This window comes from Bos grunniens, chromosome 25 (genome assembly GCF_055505025.1).
Source record: "Bos grunniens cultivar Pamir isolate PY7600 chromosome 25, Bosgru_T2T1.0, whole genome shotgun sequence".
Classification (NCBI taxonomy): Eukaryota; Metazoa; Chordata; class Mammalia; order Artiodactyla; family Bovidae; genus Bos; species Bos grunniens.
In genome coordinates, this window is record NC_141189.1 from 27,800,431 (window position 1) to 27,827,218 (window position 26,788).

Below are 26,788 nucleotides of genomic sequence, written 5' to 3' on the forward strand. Positions count from 1 at the left end.
TGGCTCACCTGGTAAAGAATCCGCCCACAATGTGGGAGACCTGGGTTCAGTCCCTGGGTTGGGAACATCCCCTGGAAAAGGGAAAGGCTACCCACTCCAGGATTCTGTCCTGGAGAATTCCATTGACTGTATAGTCCATGGGGAGGCAGAGTTGGACACAACTGAGTGACTTTCACTTCACTTCAAAAAGTAGGGACCACGTATCATTTTTCTTTGCATTCCTGGAGCCACTATAGTGCCTTACACCTTCTAGTCATTGTATTAAACGTTTTATAGGTGAGCCTATTAAACCAGGAATAAGTACTCCTGTATCAAATGCCTGTGTCTCCACTGGACTGGTACTCATCCAGAGCACTGGTTCAAACTACAGCGTCTCAGGGCCCTTCCCTAGAGAATCAAATTCTGTCTATCTCATAGCTCTGATCATCAGGCAAGCTTAAGAAACACATTTACATCCAACTGTTTATCACATCTTTATCTGAAGTGTCCATGTGTTATATTTCCCATCACAGGGCAATCTTCAGCAGGTGAAGTTACTCACATTCTAAAATAGGAAGCAGGGCCTTTCCATTTCCAGCCATGTATTCCCTCCCTGTTGATATTCAACCCTCCAAATGAAGCCTTATATAGTTGGCCCTGAGTATCTGTAGGTTCCACATCTGAGGATTCAATCAACCACGGATCAAAAAAAATTTTTTTAATTCTAGAAAGTACAAAAAAGCACAACTTTGAATTTGCCACATGACAGTAACTATTCATATAGCATTGACATTGTATTAAGTATTATAAGTGAGTAATCCAGAGATGATTTAAGTAATCTAGAGGTGACTTAAAGGACACACGAAGATGTGCATAGGTTATATGCAAACTCTATATGAGGGACTTGAGTGTCCTGGAACTGATCCCTATCCCACCCCTTACCCCACCCCCAGCAGACCCCAAGGGATGACTGTCTGTTCTCACTCTCGTTACCAGAGCCTTCAAAGGTTCCTACCATAAGACAAGACAGTAGAGCCCACAGGTCTGTATTCTGTCTGACAGTGCCAGACTTGACTGCCTGGAAGTCTTCGCATCTGAAAGCCGGCCCTCCTGGCTCTCGGACTCCCTGACACAATATCCTTCCTGCCTGCTCAGCAGCTGTGCTGGCTTGTGCTTATTGTATCTCACTATCTGTGTCTCTCTCGAGGAACACGGCCTAGGCAGCAGCTTTAGACCTCTCCTCAGGAGCACTTTGGGCTTCCCAGGTAGCGCTAGTGATAAAGAACCTGCCTGCCAATGCAGGAGACGTAAGAGATGCAGGTTCGATCCCCGGGTCGGGAAGATCCCCTGGAGGAGGGCATGGCAACTCATTCCAGTATGCGTGCCTAGAGAACCCTATGGACAGAGAATCCTGGTAGGCTACTGATCATAGGGTCGAAAAGAGTCAGCCACGACTGCAGTGACTTAGCATGTGTGCACTCTGGGAGCCTTTAGACACCAAGTAGGCCCCAGACTCCATCTTCCTCCCACTAGGACAGCATCTTATTTTCCTAGTTCCCATGGTGGACCTTCTCCTGCAAAATTTGATTCAAACGAAGAGTTCCATGGATCAAAAAGGTTTAAAAGCTACCAGTGTAAAGCACCATTTTTGAGCTGTACCATAATATCATTATTTTGACCTTCATCTCTCGAGGTCCCATTAGAACAAAAAGGAACTGCCCTTTAGGACATTGAGAAGCCAGACCCAAGGACTATAGCTTTCATTTGTACTCCGCTGACTGACCAAACTGACTGACCCCTACGCCTGGACATCAACTTTTATCAATTCTTGGAAGTAGAAGAAACCTCAGAACAAATTAATACCTTCTGTATTAGTCAGTGATCTACTGCTGCATAAGAAATTACCCCAACACTTAGTGCTTCGAATGACAACATTTATCAACTCACAGTTCCTGTGGGCAAGGAATCCAGGCATCACTTAGCTGAGCTGTTTAATTCAGGCTCTGACAAGACTGCTGTCAAGATATCAGCCAGGACTGCAGTCATCTCGGGCCTGATTAGAGAAGGCTCCGCTCCCTAGACCACCCACGTGGTTGTTGGTAGGATTCAGTTTCTCGGGGGTACTGGACTAAGGGCCTCAGGTTCCTTTCTAGCTGTGGGCAGAAACTGGTGCCAGGGGGCTTCTCCATCCTCCAACTGACAGTTCACAACATAGCAACGGGTTTCCATCAGAGTCAGCGAGTGAGGAAGAGAGTGCAGGCTGGATAGCAGCAACCTAACCTTTTAGTTACCTAATCTTGGAAATGCCATCCCATCCCTTCTGCTGTGTTGTTCATCAGAAGCCAGGCCCTAGGACCAGCCTACACTCAAGGGGAGAGGATCATACAAGAACACGAATACCAGGAGATGGGGACCACTGGGAGCCATTGTAGAAGCTGCCCACCATTCCTTCTAAAGGATGTGTGTGTGCATGCTAAGTCACTTCAGTCGTGTCCGACTCTGTGACCTTATGGACTGTAGCTCATCAGGCTCCTTTGGAGTGGGTTTTCATGCCCTCCTTCAGGGGATCTTCCCCACCCAGGGATCAAACCCATGTCTCTCAGGTCTCCTGCATTGGCAGAAGGGTTCTTTACCACTAGTGCCACCTGGGAAGCCCTTCTAAAGGATACCTATCAGGTAATCTAGTCAGAACCAATGGGATAAGATATGGTCAGACAGACCTAGGTTCAAATCTTGGGTCTGCCTCTTACTATTTTAATTGAACTTTTTATTTTGTATTGGAGTATAGCCAATTAACAATGTTATGATAGTTTCAGGTGAACAGCAAAGGGACTCAGCCATACATATACATGTATCCATTCTCCCCTAAACTCCCCTCCTATCCAGGCTGCCACATAACATCAAGCAGAGTTCCATGTGCTATACAGTAGGTCCTTGTTGGTTATCCATTTAAAATAACAGCAGTGTGTACAAACTCCCTCACTATCCCTTCCGCCTATCCTTCCCTCCACCTTCCCCCCCTTCCCCACAACCGTAAGTTCTTTCTCTAAGTCTGTGAGTCTATTTCTGTTTCTATTTTGTAAGTTCATTTGTATCATTTCTTTTGAGATTCCACACATAAGGGATGCCATACGATATTTCTTCTCTGTCTGACTTACATCACTCAGTATTCTCTACGTCTACCCATGGTGCTGCAAATTGTATTATTTCATTCTTTTTCATCTGTTTCTTACTATTACATCTACTCCTGATAATAATGACAATGATTGCTCTTGCTACTAATTATTAGGCACTTTGAAGATCTTCACAAGCATTAATCTTTTCTGATGGTCACAACAGCCTTTTGAGAAAGTCCTTTTACTGCACCCATTGCACAGATGAGGAAACTGAGGCTTAGAAGAGTTCAGCCACTTGTCCAGGATCTCACAGCTAGTAAGCAGAAGCCAGATTCAACCATAGTGCTTCCTGTGCTGAGACCCCAAATTTATGCTCTGATTGCTAACTTATCTCCTGTGACCTCTTCCAGAAAAAAGTGATACTAACACTCACCTTCAAGGGCTAGTTGAGAGGATTAAAGAAGCTAATGAAATAAAGGCACATAGAGATCAATACAGGTAGGTATTTTGTTTAACAAACACTTGCAGAGCACTTTATCTCTGCCAGCGCTGTGCTGGTTCAGGCTTTACTTACCCAGTCTCGTTCAGTGCTCACTCCAGCCCAGGAGGTAGGGGTAGTAAGTGCTTACACTGGCTTATCATAGCTGGGCTCGGTGAGCCTGTTAAATGACTCGAGGAGGTAGGTGCTTGGAGCACTGCGGGGCATGTGAGCCTAACCCCCAGCCTCCGGCCCCTGGATTTTTTGCCAGGGTTCTTGGGCTGCTGAGGTTGGCTTCATCCCTCCGTGTTCCATGCACAGCTCCCCTGCCCTGGGAACATCCTTCAACAGCTAATACCCCAGCTCACTCCTCCTACCAGAAGGATAACTCTGAGCTGCATATCACACAGTGTCCATCAGCACCTCCCGGAGTAATTTCACTGCTGTCTCACTGGCAATAGGCAGAATGATACCACCTTTAGGACTGCCTTCCCTTCCCTGTCTCACTTCTCCACTCACCTACCCATGTTTTCTGAATCTTCCAGGTAAATTAGGGCTTCCCCGGTGGCTCAGATGGTAAAGAATCTGCCGGCAGTGCAGGAGACCCCGGTTCACTCTGAGTCAGGAAGATCCTTTGGAGAAGGGAACAGCTACCCAACTCCAGTATTCTTGCCTGGAGAATTCCATAGGCAGAGGAGCCTGGTTGAACCTTCCAGATAAATTACTTGCACCCAAATCTTTGTCTCAGTGTCTGCTTCCAAGGAAGCTAAAACTGAGACAATACTATTATTACTGTTATCCCATGTTCCCATGAGAACGCTGAAGCACAGAGAGGTGACGTTAACTTGCCTAAGGTTAAACAGCTAGGAAGCAGTAGAGTCAGAATTCAAACCCAGGCAGTCTGGCTCTTAACATGATGCATGATCATGTTTTTCTTTCTGACTAAGCTGGGTAAATAGAGTAAGATCCATTGCCTTATGGTGCTGAGCAAGGTGTCTTTCCACACCAAAGCAGTGTCACCAGTGGCTAGGTGTGCAAAGAGTTTCATGAACTACTACAAAGACCAACTCATTCTCTAATGAAAATGTCAGCTCCCCCGACACAGCTAGCTGTGATCCCCTGAAAGACATGATTATGGAATCCATGCTAATGGTATTATCATGCAGCAAGGATTTCTGGTGTGCTTGTAAACCTAAAGCTGTAATTGCCAAAAAGAACTCGTCGCCCACAAATCAAGCCCCTCTGTATTGACAATTACATCCAGTGTTGCATGGAATTTAATGCCTAAATAATGAAGTCAAAGAACAATGCTGGAGACGGAGCATTTGAATATACTTGATTGATTCATTTCTTGCTCCCATTTAATAACCCACTTAGTTGGTGACGGTTAAGTGCAGCAGACTTAGAAAGAACATAACACACAAGAGAGAAAACATTTCACAGATTAATAACTGGATGTGGGTACAAGCTGGCGCTCCCCTAATAGCAGCACAAAAATAGGTTATCGTCAAAAATCTGAATTTAATGTTCCAAAGTGAGGATCCGTGCTTTTCTTTTCCACGGTTCCATACTTATCACCACAGGCTAATGAAACATAAATCAGAAATCAGGAGCTAATAAATGCAATTCTGGGGGAGTATTTCTTTTATCTAATACCTTCCAAGATCGTGATCTTTGTTCAAGATCTTTAATGCTCAGATTACAGTGTCTGAATAGTAAGCATATTCGATTATGATTGGACTCTCCAAAAGGCTAATTTATGAGCCCTGCAGCCTAACACGTGTGCATCATTTAAAGGAGGATTTGCTCACAGTTCGTTTATACCAATTTCTCCAGTATAGAGATAAACGCTCTTCCGTTGCCTGTATGAATACAGTCATTCACATATGTATCTGGCTGGTTTGTTTGATTTGTACAGAAGGATGTACAATTAAATGATACTGACTCGGTGTATAAAGCAATTTGGGCAGGAATTTTGCTTTGGGGAACATTCTTTACTGTTCTGATGAAAGAAGGAGGTGGTTAGTCCACAGCGGTCACTCTCTCAGGTGGGACAGTGACAGAATGGGCTTCCTCTCCTGCCGTCGTTCTTTCTGAAACAACTTCATGGTGTCTGTGGGAAAATATTTTCCCCCAACAAACTCAGTCTTAATGTGAGTTTATCAACATCCTCATCCCGGTAATCTGCTGTGAGACTTATACTCTATGCCCTGTTTATCATAGAATGGCCACACCCTGGAGCAAAGTGAGAACTGCTTTGTGACTTTGCTGTAGGGAGCTAGCAGAAGAAGGGTGAAAGCATTTCCTATGTGCTTCAACCGTCCTGTGCTGAAAAGTACCTGGTCCATTCATTCTGCAGGCTGCTGACTTTTGCCACAGCATCAGTTATTTTTTTCTTTAATTATTGCCAAAGAGTATACAGGATACCAATTCAGTAAAACTGAATGGCACGATTAGCACTCAGATGTTAGGACAAACCTGGGGAAAATATCACGCAGAGACTTACATTTCAACTCTGCATATTTATACAAACTGATTCTGAGACCCCTGGCAATCAAGACATCGGGGGAACCTCATCCCTTATTTGGCTCCATAGGGAGAACAGACATTTTCCTGGGCGAGCACCACCACTAACCTGTAAAGTGCGCCTCGGAGAGCTAGTAACATCCCCCCAACACCCTCTCCTCCACACACATCCCTTCCATGGACAGGCTCCTCTTGTTGAGTACAGAATGTCTACATGCAATTTGAAAATAAAATAAGTGCCCCCTGGGTGGGAACAGGCAAGCTTACTGAGCCTTAATGCAAGGAAGAAGACATCTCTTCCTCTAGGAAGAGTCAAAGAAAACAGCACAGCAAGCAGATGCTGGCTCGGTTTCAGCTTCCACGTACTCCTTTGGCAGGACTGTACACAAGGACCTGGATTTAATTTTAAAACTTTTTCATGCAGGGCTTCAGACAGGACCACAGGAGGTAGGATGGGCAAAGCTCTCAACAATGGGAATACTATTGGGTTCCCCGAAGCAAGGGTCAGCCTCTGGTGAAAATCAACATGTGTCTAAGGGGAATTCAAAGGAAAACAATTCTACAGGAGCCGAGATAAAGTAGTCTTACTTCTCTCAACAAGCTCAGGATATACCTTTGGAGAGAATGGAGAAATTGGTAAACCATTCAGCTAAGTAATGGTGCCATTAATAAGAGCAATGCCCAACCCAGAGGCAGACCTGCCAGGACCTGTAAGGGTCATCCGCCCTGTGGCAGGAATGGCAGAACAGAGGCAAGGCTGAGATACTGGTACAATTTCTACCTTCTGTCTTTTATTTCAACAAATAAGCCCCCTCTTTCCTTCTTTAAAGTCCTTCTCTTGAAGAGCTTGATTTAATGAGCCATTCAAGTGGACTGGCAAGCATAGAAACAGGCTATAAATTAGGAAAACAGCCCAGAAATCATTTGGTTCCACAGAGTAAAGGATAACTATGGGTGGTGGGAGCTTAAAGAGGAATGCCAATGTTGAGTCTCTTTGACACTGGAAAAGAAGGAGAAGGGAATGAGGTTTGGAATGAAGCTCTGGGATTTGCTACTTGAAGCAATCCTCTGTAATCCTCTAATATTGAAAAGCCAACCAAAAACACCAAGTTAGAATATCAGGCTATTGTATTTTCCATAAGCATGGTGCCACTCAGTGGGAGAGCGCTATATGCCTATAAATAGTCCTCAAAAGAGACCCTCCCACTGGAAAAGCCGCACCCCAATCGTGAGGGGAGGAGCCTCTTATAGATATAATCGGTACTGGCCAACCAGGGAGCACTATGCAAATTATGAGTCTTCTGATTGGACAGAGCCCGGGACGATGCCAACCTATGCCTATGCAATAGGGTTTAACCCTTCTGTTCTTGTTTTCACTGTCAGTCCGGAATCAAGATTAGCTTCACTCTCAGACTCTTAACTCATTAAGCAGGCAGAAAAGGTTTGTGGGCTCCTGGTGCTTGAGCTACAGAAAGCTAGCTAGTACAATGGAAGACCAGGGGGATATTCCTCCCCCTGTTCCAAGAGTTTTCTTCATGACCTATTGTACTATGATCAACATCTGGAATGAACAACTAATAACTGCAAAAAGCCTTGAGGGGCTTCACCTATTTACATATAAATAGTTCTGACCAGAGTTGGCCACCAGCAACGGTTAATTTAATTTACTATCCCTTGGCAAAAGAATAGTCATTGGTTTTCGAGCACTTTTAACCTTGGTAGACCCTTGGGAAATAAAAATTAGATTGAGAGAAAATTACCAGTGGTGGAGAACAGTATAAAAGTGACAGTAACATATATAAACCTCCGGCAGGAGTGGAATAAAGTGGCATATTATTGTTTGCTGGCTCCCAAAGTTCAATATTTCTTCTGTGATTTACACTTCGCCACTGTCTCACCCCCCGGAGTATTTCTGGCCACTCGGGGCAGTCTCTCCCAAGATACACATCCTTGTTACTGTCAGAAAAGGACCAGATTACCTGGCTAAACAGGGAGAGATATTTAGACAAAGAGCCATGAGAAAACGGAACTCAACAAATAAGAGTTGAAAGAGACGCCTGGAATGAAGCAGGGGAGTGTCTGGGCGGTCGAGGCTGTCCTTCTGTGTTCTCTGTAGAATTCTACAGTAATGCTCAGCTCTGACCCCAGGTTCTGGCTAATGCTACCTCTTTCAGCTTCACTGCTCACCATGGATGTTGCCATTCCATGAAACTTCCTGTGTTCACACACACACACACACGCTATTCCACAATGGTGTCTCTTCCCTGAACATTTACTCACATGATATCCTCTGCCTGGACCACCTTTCATCCCCTTCCCTGTTTTGCCTGTCTAGCTCCTAACTGCCCTTCAAAGCAGCCCAGGTTATCACCTCTTCTAGGAAGCATTCCCGGATCATCTCCAGGCCAGGTGAGCACCTGCTTTGTCTCAGCCCCGGGAACTTGCCTCTTATACTGTTCATATCCATCTGTCCATGTGTTTTCATCATCCCCACTCCAGAACACACAATGAGTCTGTTGTGATCGCCTAAAGAACTGAAAATTTAAGTCCAGAGAGAAAGGTCAGGGTTCAAAACAAGCAATGGAGGTATGGAGCTCAGGAAACTTCTAACGGACATCTCCAGCTGGACAGGTTTCCTCACATAGGCTTTTTCCTTCCTGCATATACCACAATTGTGTCCTGATTGTGTAATTATTTGATTAATGCACACACACACATACATACACAAAATTATAAAGACCGATATTTTTAGTATTTAGTACAGTGCCTAGCACATATATACCCTATAAACATGCAGTAGTTAATTAATGGCTTAATTAATTAATCAGCATGAACAGATAAGAGAGATAAAAGCAGAAATAAGGTCATAGATGGGGCTAAATTCCAAAGTTCATTTGTATGTCTGCTGCTGCTAAGTCACTTCAGTCGTGTCCGACTCTGTGCAACCCCAGAGACGGCAGCCCACCAGGCTCCCCCGTCCCTGGGATTCTCCAGGCAAGAACACTGGAGTGGGTTGCCATTTCCTTCTCCAATGTAGGAAAGTAAAAAGTGAAAGTGAAGTTGCTCAGTGATATCTGACTCTAGCGACCCCATGGACTGCAGCCCACCAGACTCCTTGGGATTTTCCAGGCAAGAGTACTGGAGTGGGGTGCCATTGCCTTCTCCTTTGTATGTCTACCTGGAACAAAATAGACATGGACACTGTATGAAAACAATGGATACTGAGCTCTAATTCTAATGAAATTATAACCAGGCCTGGGAGGGTGTGCATCTGAGACTTATGTTTAAACAAATATTGAAACCACCATGGTATTTCTCTTCCCCAGTTATCCCCAAACCTACAATTTATGGAGTATAAGCAGATTTAAACAATGAAGCTGTCTACATCCGACCAAAACCCTCATTTTACATGTAAGGAGGTGAAGCAAGATTTTATTCACTTATCCACTGGCATGATAACATCTCTTGAAGAAAACACTATATTTATTTAGGAGACAATTTAATTAACAGTTTGAAGTAGTGAATGAGGCCAAAAAGTTATGCGCAAGTCACAGGAGAAGAACACCAAAGTGGCTTGGATAAAAGGTGACCACAGTTAATCATTGATTCTCTTATTTTATCAAGTTCAGTTATGAGTGGAATTTGCAAGTTTGGGGCAGAGAAGAATTGCTCTGATAACAGGAGGGGATCCAGAGCACTAAATTGGGTGTCAAAGAAGGAAAACACAGACATAATATAATAGTAATACACTTGGGAAGCTTTCAATTTGCTTGTGATGTGGTAACTTATTGTGATAGCTCATTGCTATGTCTCCCCAACAACCTCTTTAGTAAATGTGCTTGAGTCTTGTGTGAGTGGATTTTACCTGAGGGCGTGGGGCTCAAAGTATATGATCAGTGAATAGCAGACATCTGGATGTTAAAGGAATAGGAAAAATGATTCTTAGCCAAGCTAAACAACTTGCCAAAGGACCCTCTGCTAGCCACAGATTGAACCATTTCAGATCTATCAGCTTTATCTCTCCCTTTCTTATATATTAAGGATTTCAACCAGCCATTTAGTGCACGATTCTGAAAGGAAAAAAAGAAGGAAGGGTGAGTTCATTTTGATGAGTTAACGTCAACACTTATTGACATCTAATACATGTCAAACAATTTACATGGACGCATTTAAACTTCATAACTATGAAGCAGTTGGCATTATTTCTCTTTTATAGATGAAGAATAAAGGAATTCAGGACCATGGAAGTAAATTATTCCAAGTCAGGCAGCCAGTGGTGTTAGAACCTGGACTTGAATTCTCATCTATCTTTCCACCATATATTACAGTATCATGTATGGGTGTGAGAGTTGTACCACAAAGAAGGCTGAGCACTGAAGAACTGATGCTTTCAAACTGTGGTGCTGGAGAAGACTCGTGAGAGTTCCTTGGACTACAAGGAGATCAAACCAGTCAATCCTAAAGGAAATCAACCCTGAATATTTACTGGAAAGACTGATGCTGAAACTGAAGCTCCAGTTCTTTGGCCACCTGATGCGAAGGACTGATTCATTGAAAAAGTCCCTGATGCTGAGAAAGATTGAAGGTAAAAGGAGAAGGGGGCAGCAGAGGATGAGATGGTTGGATAGCATCACTGACTCAAATGACATGGATCTGTGCAAACTCCAGGAGATAGTGAAGGACAGGGGAGCTTGGCATGCTGCAGTCCATGGGGTTGCAAAGAGTTGGATGCAACTTAGCGACTGAACACCACCACTACCACTAACCCTCAAAAGGGCTGGATGATGGCTAAAGGAGGAAAAGGGAGTTTGGGAAATGATGCCATCCATTCAGGTATGGTTTCCAGGGAGAACTGTTGCCATGGAGTATTTTAATACTCTAGGGTGTCAAACAAGGTGTACAGGTAAGATACATAACCATGAACTGGGAACCATGGGACTTATGTTTGGTTTAATCAGCAAGGAAGTCACATAGCATGGTGTTTTGGAGTCAGGCAAATCCTGGCTTGAATCATGGCTCTGATTTATTATCTGAAACAGTTCAACTCTAAACATCCATTTAGAAATAATAATCATAAACATAAATTTAACAGTTAATCAAAAGAAGAACAGCCCTTCTGAATCAGGGAACAACTGTTACCAGAGAATATGAACTCTAAATCTCCTTCATGGGATTCATAGCAGCCTCAGTTAACAAAGAGTAAGAGCTCAGCCTTGTAATTTCCTTAAGTCCTAAGAATAAACTGGAACATCTGGTGTCTATAGAATAGTCTTCAACTTTATAGAAGAAACAAGGTTGACAGTGTGACCTTGGGAAAATTACTTCACCTTTTTGAGACTCAGGGTTGTCATCTGTAAAATGGGGGTAGTCAAGCACAAAAGTCACTTTTGTGAATGATCTGAGATACTGCGTACAAAGAGCTGAGCACAGTGTCTGGCACATTAAAGGGAGTGATGATGGTGGCAATGATGATGATGATTACAAACAGGACAATGACGAAAACAATGATGTAAAGACAAGACCATGATGAGAGAATGATGTGTTAAGGATGATGTGGTAGAAGTATTGCTCCTGGGGGCTGATGCTGATGATGTTAATGATGCTAATGAAGACTGACATGGTAGAAGACGATAATGATGATGATTACAATGACACCAAAGACACGTGATTCAGTGGTAAGACCATGATGAACAGTGTTTGTGACGCTGCTGTATTTGTGTGTGTTGATGACACTGGTACAGGTGAAGGAGATGAAGAAAGAAGAAACAGTAGAAAGAGGAAGGAAAACAAAAAAAGGAAGAAGGAATTAAAAGAAGAAAGAGGGGAATTTCCCTAAAGCAGCCACTATAACTCAGAGATGACCAGGTCTCACAAACCCAAATCTAAGGTACTTTGCTTCTCCGACTAGAACAGATACCCCCTTCCTGACTGGAGCAACATCAGGTACAACAGTGGAGATGGGATCTCCCTTCCACCTCATTTTCCAGCATTTTCCTCACCCAAGAATGAGAAAAGAACCTTATTCTTCCAATCCTGTGTGTAGACATGTGCTCACCATAACCATTATAGCCAGATACTTTCTGTGCACTGGAACCCACACCATGAAGACTAATGAAATATAGGGTCAATCCTCAAGAGCTGAGTGTCCAAGAGACTGAGACCTCACCTGGGAGTACCTGGCCAAATCACCTCCTCGATGTCATCATTCACGAAATGGAAACTACACCTTTTCAAGAGTTCTAAGACTATCAAGTGGATGAATAAGATCACACAAGTAAATATACTCTGAGTTCTCTCAAGTAGCTACTATGAATATCTCAATTTTAGATAATTAAGAAGTGCTGAATTATTCTAATGGGTAGAAGCATTTAACAAGTTAATTAATCTCTCTGAATCTCTTTTTGATGAAATAATAATCTTATACAGCAGTACCTATCTTATAGTAACAAGCTTTGTTGTTGTTGTTGAGTTGCTAAGTTGTGTCCAACTCTTTGCAACCCCATGGACTGCAGCACACCAGGCTTCCTGTCCTTCACTATCTCTAGGAGTTTGCTTAAACTCATGTCCACTGAGTTGGTGATGCCCTCCAACCATCTCATCCTCTGCCACCCTCTTCTCCTTTTGCCTTCAATCTTTCCCAGCATCACGGTCTTTTCCAACGAGTCACTTCTTCACATCAGGTAGCCAAAGTGCTGGAGCTTTGGCTTCAGCATCAGTCCTTCCAATGAATATTCATGGTTGATTTCCTTTAAGATTGACTGGTTTGATTTCCTTGCAGTCCAAGGGACTCTCGAGTCTTCTCAAGTATCACAATTTGAAGGCATCAATTCTTGGCACTCAGCCTTCTTTATGGTCCAACTCTTACACCCATACATGACTACTGGAAAAACCATAGCTTTGCCTATACTGACCTTTGTCAGCAAAGTGATGTCTTCACTTTTTAATACGCTGTCTAGGTTTCTTATACCTTTCCTTTCAAGGAGCAAGCATCTTTTAATTCAAGACTATAGTCACTGTTTGCAGTGATTTTTGGAGAAATCTGCAGTGATTCTGGACAAGCCTTAACTGAGATAATCTGTATGAAGAGTTCAACATAATATCTTTCTTATGGCCTCCTCCAGTAACATTAGCTGAGATTATTATTAGTGTAGGAGACAACAAGAAAATAAAACAAATATAGCCAAAGTACATTATTATTGTGTGAATCTTCTGCTTGAAATTTTCAGTGGTTTTCTTGCAGTTCTAAGGATAGAATCCAAATATTTAATACAGCTGGCAAAGCCCTTTATGACCTGGCTCCTGTCTAACTCTCGCCACAGACTAAATCTTCCTAAACTGCTTTCACACCTTCCAGGTTTCAAGGCCTTTCTCTCTTCACACTCTTTCATCATGCTACTCACCCTCCTAGAGCACTCAGCCCCAGGCTTGGAGGAGCCGCCTTCCTCCAGGAGCCTAACACCCTTGAATATCCCATATCACAGTGTGGCTGGGTAACTTCCTGGTGACTTATCTGTTTCCACAACTACTTGGGATTGAGATGGTATATGCTCAGTCGCTCAGTTGTATCCAACTCCTTGCGACTCTGACTCCATGGATTATAGCCCGCCAGGCTCCTCTGTCCATGGGATTTCCCAGGCAAGAATACTGGAGTGGGTTGCCATTTCCTCCTCCTGAGATACTGACTGTTAATATTCACCATCTAACACAGCACCTGGCACAGAGTAGAGCTTGCTAAATGAAGGAAAGAGTGCTATGATTGACGTGAGCCTGGGGCACAGCGAAGGAGCATGGAGGGGGGTCAGAGGGAGCCAAATGGAGAATCTATCCAGACAGATAAAAAGAGTAAGAGCATTCCAGAAAGAGAGAACAGCATGCATAAACAGAAGTATGACAGCATGGTACGTTGGGGAAACTTCATATACATGGGTAGCACTGAAATACAGGATTCCAGAATAGGGTGGTACAAGATGATTTTCATTGTGTGTGCTGGCAAGCAACCTGGGCTTTATCCTGTAGACACTGCACAACCATTGAAGAACTGAAAGCAGAGGACTCATCCGACCAGACTGAGATTAGTGACTGGGACTTAGGATGTCTCTTTCGTTATTTCTCATCCTTTCTTCTCACCCATCCCATCCTTTTTCTCTCCTTTATTCTACCTTCTCAAATATATTCTTTCCTTTCCTATAGTTTCCCTTTACATGGATTTTGTTGACCCTGGATGTTAGAGAACCATGAATTTCAGGAGGTAGTCCTACCAGCTTCAATTGAGATTCAGGTAAATAACCTTCCAATCCAACATGACTCAAAACACAAATAGACACTTCTCCCCAACATGAGGACTCTACACATGGTCTGAAAGTGAGGCAGAAGTGATATCTTCATCTTGATATAAAGGGAACATGCTTGTTGCTTGCTTAAAATAATTATTTACCTGAGAGTGTCTGTGGAAATACTAAGCTTTTCCAGCAACCAATGCACTTCCTTTATAATTGTAAATATGACTCTTCTCATCCCTCCTTTTTTATGTAACTTCTGACTAACCTCTTTCAGTGAAAAATTACCAGGAAATTCCACTGAATAACATGGCTAATGAAATTATTCTAAGATGATCGCTATCAAACTCAAAGTCCTAGACTTAAATTTGAGAATGAAGGTTAGGGTTAAGATTTAAGAGCTAACACCTATCCTGCTCAAACTCTTCCAGAAAATTGCAGAGGAAAGTAAACTTCCAAACTCATTCTGTGAGGCCATCACCCTAATACCAAAACCTGACAAAGATGCCGCAAAAAAAGAAAACTACAGGCCAATATCACTGATGAACATAGATGCAAAAATCCTTAACAAAATTCTAGCAATCAGAATCCAACAACACATTAAAAAGATCATACACCATGACCAAGTGGGCTTTATCCCAGGGATGCAAGGATTCTTCAATACCCGCAAATCAATCAATGTAATACACCACATTAACAAATTGAAAAATAAAAACCATACGATTATCTCAATAGATGCAGAGAAAGCCTTTGACAAAATTCAACATCCATTTATGATAAGAACTCTCCAGAAAGCAGGAATAGAAGGAACATACCTCAACATAATAAAAGCTATATATGACAAACCCACAGCAAACATTGTCCTCAATGGTGAAAAATTGAAAGCATTTCCTCTAAAGTCAGGAACAAGACAAGGGTGCCCACTTTCACCATTACTATTCAACACAGTTTTGGAAGTTTTGGCCACAGCAATCAGAGCAGAAAAAGAAATAAAAGGAATCCAAATTGGAAAAGAAGAAGTAAAACTCTCACTATTTGCAGATGACATGATCCTCTACATAGAAAACCCTAGAGACTCCACCAGAAAATTACTAGAACTAATCAATGATTATAGTAAAGTTGCAGGATATAAAATCAACACACAGAAATCCCTTGCATTCCTATACACTAATAATGAGAAAACTGAAAGAGAAATTAAGGAAACAATTCCATTCACCATAGCAATGGAAAGAATAAAATACTTAGGAATATATCTACCTAAAGAAACTAAAGACCTATATATAGAAAACTATAAAACACTGGTGAAAGAAATCAAAGAGGACACTAACAGATGGAGAAATATACCATGTTCATAGATTGGAAGAATCAATATAGTGAAAATGAGTATACTACCCAAAGCAATTTATAGATTCAATGCAATCCCTATCAAGCTACCAACAGTATTCTTCACAGAGCTAGAACAAATAATTTCACAATTTGTATGGAAATACAAAAAACCTCTAATAGCCAAAGCTATCTTAAGAAAGAAGAATGGAACTGGAAGAATCAACCTACCTGACTTCAGGCTCTATTACAAAGCCACAGTTATCAAGACAGTATGGTACTGGCACAAAGACAGAAATATTGATCAATGGAACAAAACGGAAAGCCCAGAGATAAATCCATGGACATATGGACACCTTATCTTTGACAAAGGAGGCAAGAATATACAATGGATTAAAGACAATCTCTTTAATAAGTGATGCTGGGAAAACTGGTCAACCACTTGTAAAAGAATGAAACTAGAGCACTTTCTAACACCATACACAAAAATAAACTCAAAATGGATTAAAGATCTAAACGTAAGACCAGAAACTATAAAACTCCTAGAGGAGAACATAGGCAAAACACTCTCCGACATACATCACAGTAGGATCCTCTATGACCCACCTCCCAGAATATTGGAAATAAAAGCAAAAATAAACAAATGGGACCTAATTAAACTTAAAAGCTTCTGCACAACAAAGGAAACTATTAGCAAGGTGAAAAGATAGCCTTCAGAATGGGAGAAAATAATAGCAAATGAAGCAACTGACAAACAACTAATCTCAAAAATATACAAGCAACTCCTACAGCTCAACTCCAGAAAAATAAATGACCCAATCAAAAAATGGGCCAAAGAACTAAATAGACATTTCTCCAAAGAAGACATACAGATGGCTAACAAACACATGAAAAGATGCTCAACATCACTCATTATCAGAGAAATGCAAATCAAAACCACTATGAGGTACCATTTCACGCCAGTCAGAATGGCTGCGATCCAAAAGTCTACAAGCAATAAATGCTGGAAAGGGTGTGGAGAAAAGGGAACTCTCTTACACTGTTGGTGGGAATGCAAACTAGTACAGCCACTATGGAGAACAGTGTGGAGATTCCTTAAAAAACTGGAAATAGAACTGCCTTATGATCCAGCAATCCCACTGCTGGGCATACACACTGAGGAAACCAGAAGGGAAAGAGACACGTGTACCCCAATGTTCATCGCAGCACTGTTTATAATAGCCAGGACATGGAAGCAACCCATCAGCAGATGAATGGATAAGAAAGCTGTGGTACATGTACACAATGGAGTATTACTCAGCCATTAAAAAGAATACATTTGAATCAGTTCTAATGAGATGGATGAAACTGGAGCCTATTATACAGAGTGAAGTAAGCCAGAAAGAAAAACACCAATACAGTATACTAATGCATATATATGGAATTTAGAAAGATGGTAACAAAACCCTGTGTACGAGACAGCAAAAGAGACACTGATATATAGATCAGTCTTATGGACACTGTGGGAGAGGGAGAGGGTGGGGAGATTTAGGAGAATGGCATTGAAACATGTATAATATCATGTATGAAACGAGTTGCCAGTCCAGGTTCAATGCACGATACTGGATGTTTGGGGCTGGTGCACTGGGACGACCCAGGGAGGGTATGGAGAGGGAGGAGGGAGGAGGGTTCAGGATGAGGAACACAGGTATACCTGTGGCGGATTCATTTCGATATTTGGCAAAACTAATACAATATTGTAAAGTTAAAAAATAAAATAAAATAAATAAAACTGAAAAAAAAAAAGATTTAGGTTTAGTTCTGTAAAGCAATTAGCCATCAATTAAAAATAAATAACTTTTTTTAAAAGATTTAGGTTTAGGGTTAAGGTTTTGAGCTTGGATCAAGGTTAATGTTATGGGTAGGTTAGATTTGGGTAATGTTTGAGTAGATAAGAATAGGTAATGTTAAAGTAGGTAAGAGTAGGGTTAGATTAGGGTTAAGGCTGGTGTCAGGTTTAACACTGGAGTTATAGTTAAGGGACTTCTGGGGAAAGGGAAATGAGATTGAAGGGCAGTTAAGATTCTAATGACTTTAACACACACACATCAAACACTTATATTACCTTTTTTTTTTTCTGTTGAACTTCACTCAAAATAGTAATAATAAAAAAGGAATCTACTTTTGTCTGATTCATGAATGGGGTTTGAAAAATCACTGATCTAAGCAACCTCCATAGCCATGTATTAGATTCAAAGACAGACACCATGAGCCATTTTTCAGGAACTCAACATGCTCATGAGTAAGAAGCATTTAGACTCCTGCAGGCATGGTATCTTCATAGCTGAAGCTGCCCCATAACAGGAGAGGACAACTGGAATCCCTGGGGGTGAGAGAACAGTCTAGGTGCCCTTTCCTCCTGACTGGCAGGAGCTGGGAAGTATGATCAGGAGTAGGAACAAGACCACACATGTCCTCTCTGTGGTAGGTGGAACTAAGGGAAATAGTATAGAATGATTATTGCCTGAGCCAGTTAGAAGTTCCAAGAACAGGCCTCTGGATTCAAGAGGTTAGGAAAAAACTATGGTATGAAACCAAGGATTGCTGGGGAGCAATAATTGATCAAGTGTGGAGAAATTTTTGAGACTGAGGATTAGTATACTTTTTATTACAGTAGGAATCAGCAAAACTTTTCTGTAAAGGGCCAGATAGTAAATATTTTAGGCTCTGGAGCCAAAAATAGTCTCTGTCATAGTTACTGAACTCTCTGCTGCTCTAGAACAGAAGTAGCCATAAACCATATATATACAAATAAGCATGCTTTGTCCCAGTATTTAGTTTAAAAAATTAGGCAGCAGACTGTATTTGACCCTGGGTCATGATTTGTTGACTCTTGTACTAGGGTATTTGAGAACAACTTTTGTGATCCTCTATAAGAAGGGTGTTCTGAGAACTGAACCAATATAGAGATATACAGAATGAAGATATTGGAGAACAAATCAAGGCTGTAGCATTAGTAGAAACCCTGGATCCAGCCATACCTGAAACTAACATCCCTGATACCTTCATTTACATGACACAGTGAATTATTCTTTGTAAGTAGTATGAGTGAAGTCTCTGTCCACTGAAACCAGAAAATCTCCAGTTGGTAGCCACAGCACACAAGATGTAACCAAAAAATGTCCAGTCTCATCCCAAATCTTCTGACTCCCATTCCAGCTCTCATCCATTTCAACCAGCATCAGGCAGAATGAATGCACTAGTTGAGATATCTTTTGTCCTAGCCAAAGACCCATGTCACCAACGTGGGTTGGATTCTGCTCCAAGAAACCCCCACTTTTTGAAATATCATTAAAGGAAAGTATGTGCTTAAGAAATACTACCCATGGATGTGGAAAGTTGACAGAACAGCCCTGGAGGGCCAGATGGATTCCAAACAGCTGTGACTTGATGGAGGCGCTCCATTTGGCAGGACCAGGAAGAGCTCAGCAGGAACAGCATCAATTAGCAACCTCTTCTTAAAGAGGATGATTGCAGCACATCACGGCAGTCAAGCTTCATGCAGCCACTACAAATGATAGTTATAAAGCCTCTGTAGCAACATGTAGACATGGTTGATACGATTTTAAAAGAGAACCTCAGAATACACTGTAATTCTCTTTCATTGATGAAGGGATGATTAATTGATACAAACTCTCTAGAAAGCAATTTTGCAATATGGTTTGAAAACCCTTACAATCAAAACCCTCATAACTTTCAATTCAGCAATCCTCCTCTCCTATAAGAAACTATCCTAAGCAAATAATCAGAAATGTAAACACAGATTTATGCCCAAGAATGTTCATCACAGCATTATTTATAATAGCAATAAAAGAAAATAGTGCCCAAATGCTGAAGGTAAGAAGTTGATGAAATATATTATGGTATATAGCCAGAGGATGGAAAGTTCTGATAGCCAGCAAAAAATACAATTAGGAAGAATTTTTAATAACATGAGAATATATTCACACTATAGTAGGTTAAAAAATAGCACACAAATTGCATATATCCTGTGATAACCTCTAAATAATATATGGTGAAGTCTTTTTACTTACCTAAATATGGTGATGAAATATTTGTGTTGGCGGGCTCAGGGCTCCTCTTATGGGTTTATTTGCATAGGAATGTTTTTCCAGGGGCAAACGAGCTAACAAGGAGGTGATAGGAGTTGTCCTAGAAAGAGAAGAAAGCAAGGACAATTAAAGGCATGTACAACGAAGTAGCATCTGACCCCTCATGCTAATATATTGGAAGGGCCCCATTGAGTTGAAGTTGAGGAGATTCTCAAGATCTCAAACACCTCTTCTCCACGGAAGCCTTCCTCTTCCCCTATATGAGGTCTGGTGCCTCTGATATAAGCTCTCAAAGCACTTTTTTCATTTCTATTTCAAAGCACATAATAAATGTTGTCATCGTATATTTAGATGACATGCCATTCTCATGCACCAGTCCTGTCTTGTTGAATATAGTAGTCACTTTTTAAAAATTGTTTATTAGCATACAGTTGATTTACAATGTTGTGTTTGTTTCAGATGTACAGTAAGTGAATCAGTTATACATATATCCACTCTTTTTTAGATTTTTTTCCCCATATAGGTCATTACAGAGTATTGAATCAGATCAGATCAGATCAGTCGCTCAGTCATGTCCGACTCTTTGCGACCCCATGAATCGCAGCACGCCAGGCCTCCCTGTCCATCACCAACTCCCGGAGTTCACTCAGACTCACGTCCATCGAGTCAGTGATGCCATCCAGCCATCTCATCCTCTGTCGTCCCCTTCTCCTCCTGCCCCCAATCCCTCCCAGCATCAGAGTCTTTTCTAATGAGTCTCTTCACATCAGGTAGCCAAAGTACTGGAGTTTCAGCTTTAGCATCATTCCTTCCAAAGAAATCCCAGGGCTGATCTCCTTCAGAATGGACTGGTTGGATCTCCTTGCAGTCCAAGGGATTCTCAAGAGTCTTCTCCAACACCACAGTTCAAAAGCATCAGTTCTTTGGCGCTCAGCCTTCTTCACAGTCCAACTCTCACATCCAGAGTTCTCTAAACTATACAGTAAGTCCTTATAGTTTTCAGTCATTTTAAATAGCAAATTCCATGGACAAAGGAACCTGGCAGGCCGCAGTCCATGGTTTGCAAAGAGTTGGACACAACTGAGCAACTGAGCATACACACATACCTTGAAATTTAAGTATAAATTAATTCAGAAATTTTCTGGTGGTCGAATGATTAGGACTTCACCTCCAGTGCAGGGGGTACAGGTTTAACCCCTGGAAATAGGACCCCACCTGCCTCAGGGCCAAAAAAACAGAATACAAATAACAGAAACAATATTGCAAGAAATTCAATATAGATTTTTAAAATGGTCCACATCTGCAGAAATCAACACAATATTGTAAAGTGATTGTCTTCCAATTAAGAATAAATTTTTTTTAAAAAATCAACAAGGACCTACTATATAGCACAGAGAACTCTACTCAGTACTCTGTAATAACTTATATAGGAAAAGAATCTGATAAAGAATGGATATATGTGTATGCATAACTGAACCATTTTGCTGTATACCTGAAACTACCACAGCATTATAAATCAACTATACCCTAATATAAAATAAAAATCAAATAAATTTTAAATGATCTGAGAAGAATAAATAATAAAAATGGTTCACATCAAAAAAAAAAACTTTTCAAATAATTAATTCAGATAAGATACTGGAGTGGGTAGCCATTTCCTTCTCTGCAGGATCTTCCCAATCCAAGGATCAAGCCCTTGTCTCCAGCTTTCTAGGAAGATTCCTTACCACTTGAGCCATCAGGGAAGCCAGATAAGACCAAACAAAAGTCTATTTCTTGGACAAACAAGCCACATTTCAAGTGCCCAAGAGCTGAATGTGACTAGTGGCCATCACCAGGGACAGTGGACAGTGTAGATATAAAACACATCCATCATCACAATCTTCCAGAACATGCTGTCTTGCTTACGCTCCCTGCTTCCTAACGTCTGGCCCATTACAAACACTCAATAATATTCACTGAATGAATATACAGCAAGGAAACATTCTCATTAAAAAAGAGGGTCCCAGTATAGCACCTCCTTCTTAGATTTGTCCCTTTTCCTAACAATCCAGCACCATCAAGATCTAGTTATGAATACATGAGGTAAGGAATAAACAGAATAAATGATGATAAAAGAGCTCTGAGCTCTAACTAGGAATCCAAATGTGCAGCATCAGCCCTGACAGCAAGGGTGTCATGATGACATGTGTCTTATCCACCTTCTCAGGAGGAATTCTGAACTGGAAGTAGCTTATCCCTGTCACTGGGACCAGGGTGCTTGGGATGACGCAGCTGAGTGGCTGATGGTGGCCAGCCCATTCTCTCTTCTCTTCATCACTGTTTTTTTTTTTTTTTTTCTTCCCTGATAGCTAAAGGATTAAGCTTAAAATTTGGGTCTTGGTCATGAACATTCTGAACTCTGGAGCTTTAGAAGACCCGGGCTATTCAACCTTTGTATGCCCTTCACAAAAGATGCCAGCAAGTCACAAACCTCAGTACGGAGCACGAAACACTTCCTTACCTACAGGAGGTACTCAGATCAATGTTGAATTAACAGGTAACTCTTAGTCTTGGAGAGAAGGTATCTGGTGAGTAACATCATTCATTCGGCAAACGTTTATTGGGCATCTACTGGGAGACAGGCAATGCTTAGGCACTTGGAGACATACCAGTGAACAAAAGAGAAATAGAAACATACACCTTCATGAAGCTTACGTGCCAGGCTTTTCAGCCCTGGCCGAATATTAGAATCAGCCGGGGATTTTTGAAACTCCCCATTACTTGGGGCACACACACACATATGCACACAGATTCTTATTAAAACAGTCCATAAGGACTAGAAAAAGGATTTTTCTTAAACTTCACAGCTGGCTTCAATGAACAGTCACCTGGAGAAACGTCAGAACCAGTGGTTCTAAAAGTGGTGATCCCCAGACCAGCAGCACCTGGGAATGTGTTAGAAATGCAAATTCGGGACTTCCCTGGTGGTCCAGTGGTTAAGAATCCACCCTGCAGTGCAGGGGAGGTGGGTTTGATCCCTGGTCAGAGAACTAAGATTCCCACATGCTACAGAGCGACTAAGCCTGCACGCTGCAACACTGAGCCCGCACGCCACAACTAGACAGTCTGTGAGCCACAAGGAAAGATCCCACATGACGATGAAGATCCTGCATCCTGCAGGTAAGACCCAACATAGCCAAATAAATAAATGTGTACGTGTGCTCAGCTGCTCAGTCATGTCTGACTCTCTGCAGCCCTGTGGACTGTAGCCTGCTAGGCTCCTCTGTCCATTGAATTTTCCAGGCAAGAATACTGGAGTGAGGTTGTCATTTCCTACTCCAGAGGATCTTTTCAACCCATGGATCGAATGTGTGTCTCCCGCTTGGCAGGCAGATTCTTTACCACTAGCACCACTGGGAAGCCCCAAATAAATAAATAAATATTTTCAAAAAGATAAAAGAAATGCAAGCTCTCAGACCTCTCCCTAGATGTACAGAAACAGAAACTCTGGGATGGGGACCCAGGAAGCTGTGTTTTAACACACTTTTCAGCCAACTCTGATGCATTCAAAAGTTTGAGAACCACTAGTCGAAAAAAAATTACCTGGAGAAATGAGTTTTTAAAGAAAGAAGAATCCTGCTGTCCGTCTTTTCCCAAAGCCTTCCTGCCAAGTCATTAAACCTGGATAGGAATCGTAAGAACAGCTTCCCCACGTGGGTACCCGAATGCCACACTGCTGGGTTTCAGAGGCTCTCACCAGCTGCTCAAGGCACTGCCTCGCTAGCTGGGACTCCCGCCCCCACCCAGTTCCCCAATTAGCAAGGCCTCCCCACTGCCAATGAGCCTGGCACAGACACCCTCCGCTGACTTCCCCATAATCACCTGCAGGTGTAATGGGCCCCCACAGTCATATGATGTTCCAGGCTCCCAGAGAGCTGCACAGACAGGGCACAGGCCCATACAGAGACGCACGGCCCACCGTGGCACACACACATACAGCTTCATGTTACATGATACACAGAAGCAGTTTCCTACTCTGTCACATACGATGTCACAAACACATGCATAGCACTCATTGTCAAGCACACATTCACATCCTCTTACTCTGTTCTAGACACACACACACACACACACACATATCACACTCTACCAGAAACTCTCAAATTTGTCTGCATATTGGCCTCACCTGTGAAAGTGTGAAAGTGTTAGTCACTCAGTTGTGTTCAACTCTTTGTGACTCCATGGACCAGGGATCGAACCTAAGTCTCCTGCCTTGCAAGCAGATTCTTTACCATCTGATCTACCAGGAAAGCCCGCCTAGGATTTTAAATTCTGATGCCCAGGCCACACCCTGCATAAATTAAACAAGGATCTCTGGAGTTGGGATGCGGGTATCTATGTTTTCAAAAGCTACCCAAGTGGTTCCAAAGTGTAACCAAGGTTGAGAATACTGCTCTCCACCCTGGTCCTTGACTAACAGGAAGAAGAAGTAGAGGGTCTCAGCTTCTTTCAGAAAGGAAGAGACAAGATCAACGGGGGAAACTGGAATTCAAAGATTTCCCAAAGTCTTCTGTAGCATCCTTTGATTCACAAGTATCTGGATCACTAACTTGGTGTTTCTTGAGCATGTCCTGCTAAGTTGTATTCCATCTGCTGATGCCCATGCATCGAGGACCATCAGGAACACACTTTCATCAGACAAAACTGTGTTTATTGACCCACTGCACTGAGGCGGGGCAGGGTGGGGGGTGGCGGTGGTACACCAAGGAGAACATGGGGCATCTCAGCAAGAGACTAATAGCAAGAACTCACTTTTGAATTGGGGCTGGTGGTGTGGGATTTGTGGGAGGTTTCAAGGGAGCAGGGCTTTGCTCTGGGTTGGATGTGTTGGGAACTTAGCATGAGATAATTCCATGACTGGGTGTCTTAATGAATCTTATCTAGAAATTTAGAGGAACAAAGTAAGACTAAAGCTATAATTTTGGAGTAGAGAATGAAGGTTAATAGAGTTCTGCCAAGAGAACGTAATGGTCATAGCAAGCACTCTCTTCCAACAACACAAGAGAAGACTCTACACATGGACATCATCAGATGGTTGACACCAAAATCAGATTGATCACGTTCTTTGCAGCCAAAGATGGAGAAGCTCTATACAGTCAGCAAAAACAAGACTGGGAGCTGACTGTGGCTCAGATCATGAACTCCTTATTGCCAAATTCAGACTGAAATTGAAGAAAGTGGAGAAAACCACTAGACCATTCAGGTATGACCTAAATCAAATCCCTTATGACTATACAGTGGAAGTGAGAAATAGATTTAAGGGACTAGATCAGACAGACAGGGTGCCTGATGAACTATGGACAGAGTATAGGAGACAGGAATCAAGATGATCCCCAAGAAAAAGAAATGCAAAAAAGCAAAATGGCTGTCTGAGGATGCCTTACAAATAGCTGTGAAAAGAAGGGAAGCGAAAAGCAAAGGAGAAAAGGAAAGATATACCCATTTGAATGCAGAGTTCCAAAGAATAGCAAGGAGAGATAAGAAAGCCTTCCTCAGTGATCAATGCAAAGAAATAGAGCTTGAATGCAAAATAGGAATGGGAAAAACTAGAGATCTCTTCAAGAAAATTAGAGCTACCAAGGGAACATTTCATGCAAAGATGGGAACAATAAAGGACAGAAATAGTAGGGACCTAACAGAAGCAGAAGATATTAAGAAGAGGTGGTAAGAATACACAGAAGAACTGTACAAAAAAGATCTCCATGACCCAGATAATCATGATGGCATGATCACTCACCTAGAGCCAGACATCCTGGAATGTGAAGTCAAATGGACTTTAGAAAGCATCACTATGAACAAAGCTAGTGGAGGTGATGGAATACCAGTTGAGCCATTTCAAATCCTGAAAGATGACTCTGTGAAAGTGCTGCACTCAAATGCCAGCAAATTTGGAAAACTCAGCAGTGGCCACAGGACTGGAAAAGGTCAGTTTTCATTCCGATCCCAAAGAAAGGCAATGCCAAAGAATGCTCAAACTACCGCACAATTGCACTTATCTCACAAACTAGTAAAGTAATGCTCAAAATTCTCCAACCCAGGCTTCAGCAATACGTGAACCATGAACTTCCAGATGTTCAAGCCGGTTTTAGAAAAGGCAGAGGAACCAGAGATCAAATTGCCAATATCCTCTGGGTCATCAAAAAAGCAAGAGTTCCAGAAAAACATCTATTTCTGCTTTATTGACTATGCCAAAGCCTTTGAGTATGTGGATCACAATAAACTGTGGAAAATTCTGAAAGAGATGGGAATACCAGACCACCTGACCTGCCTCTTGAGAAACCTGTATGCAGGTCAGGAAGCAAAGTTAGAACTGGACATGGAACAACAGACTAGTTCCAAATAGGAAAAGGAGTACATCACCCTGCTTATTTATTTATTATATTGTCACCCTGCTTATTTAACTTCTATGCAGAGTACATCATGAGAAACGCTGGGCTGGAAGAAGCACAAGCTGGAATCAAGATTGCCGGGAGAAATATCAATAACCTCAGATATGCAGATGATACCACCCTTACGGCAGAAAGTGAAGAACTAAAGAGCCTCTTGATGAAAGTGAAAGAAGCGAGTGAAAAAGTTGGCTTAAAGCTCAAAATTCAGAAAACTAAGATCATGGCATCTGGTCCCATCACTTCATGGCAAATAGATGGGGAAACAGTGGAAACAGTGTCAGACTTTATTTTTCTGGGCTCCAAAATCACTGCAGATGGTGACTGCAGCCATGAAATTAAAAGATGCATACTCCTTGGAAGGAAAGTTATGACCAACCTAGATAGCATATTAAAAAGCAGAGACATTACTTTGCCAACAAAGGTCTGTCTAGTCAAGGCTATGGTTTTTCCAAAGATCATGTATGGATGTGAGAGTTGGACTGTGAAGAAAGCTGAGTGCCAAAGAATTGATGCTTTTGAACTGTGGTGTTGGAGAAGACTCTTGAGAGTCCCTTGGACTTCAAGGAGA

The 26,788-nt window shown here is 42.0% G+C and overlaps 1 long non-coding RNA gene across 1 annotated transcript in view; it reads right to left on the reverse strand.

The window, feature by feature from the left end:
• The window catches only part of LOC147345350 (uncharacterized), a 181,592-nt gene extending 161,802 nt beyond the window's left edge, over nucleotides 1–19,790 (reverse strand). The window contains exon 1 of the long non-coding RNA XR_015155058.1: nucleotides 19,772–19,790. This is a non-coding gene — a long non-coding RNA (uncharacterized LOC147345350). The remainder of the gene's footprint in view (nucleotides 1–19,771) is intronic.
• Between the last annotated feature and the right edge of the window lie 6,998 nt (nucleotides 19,791–26,788).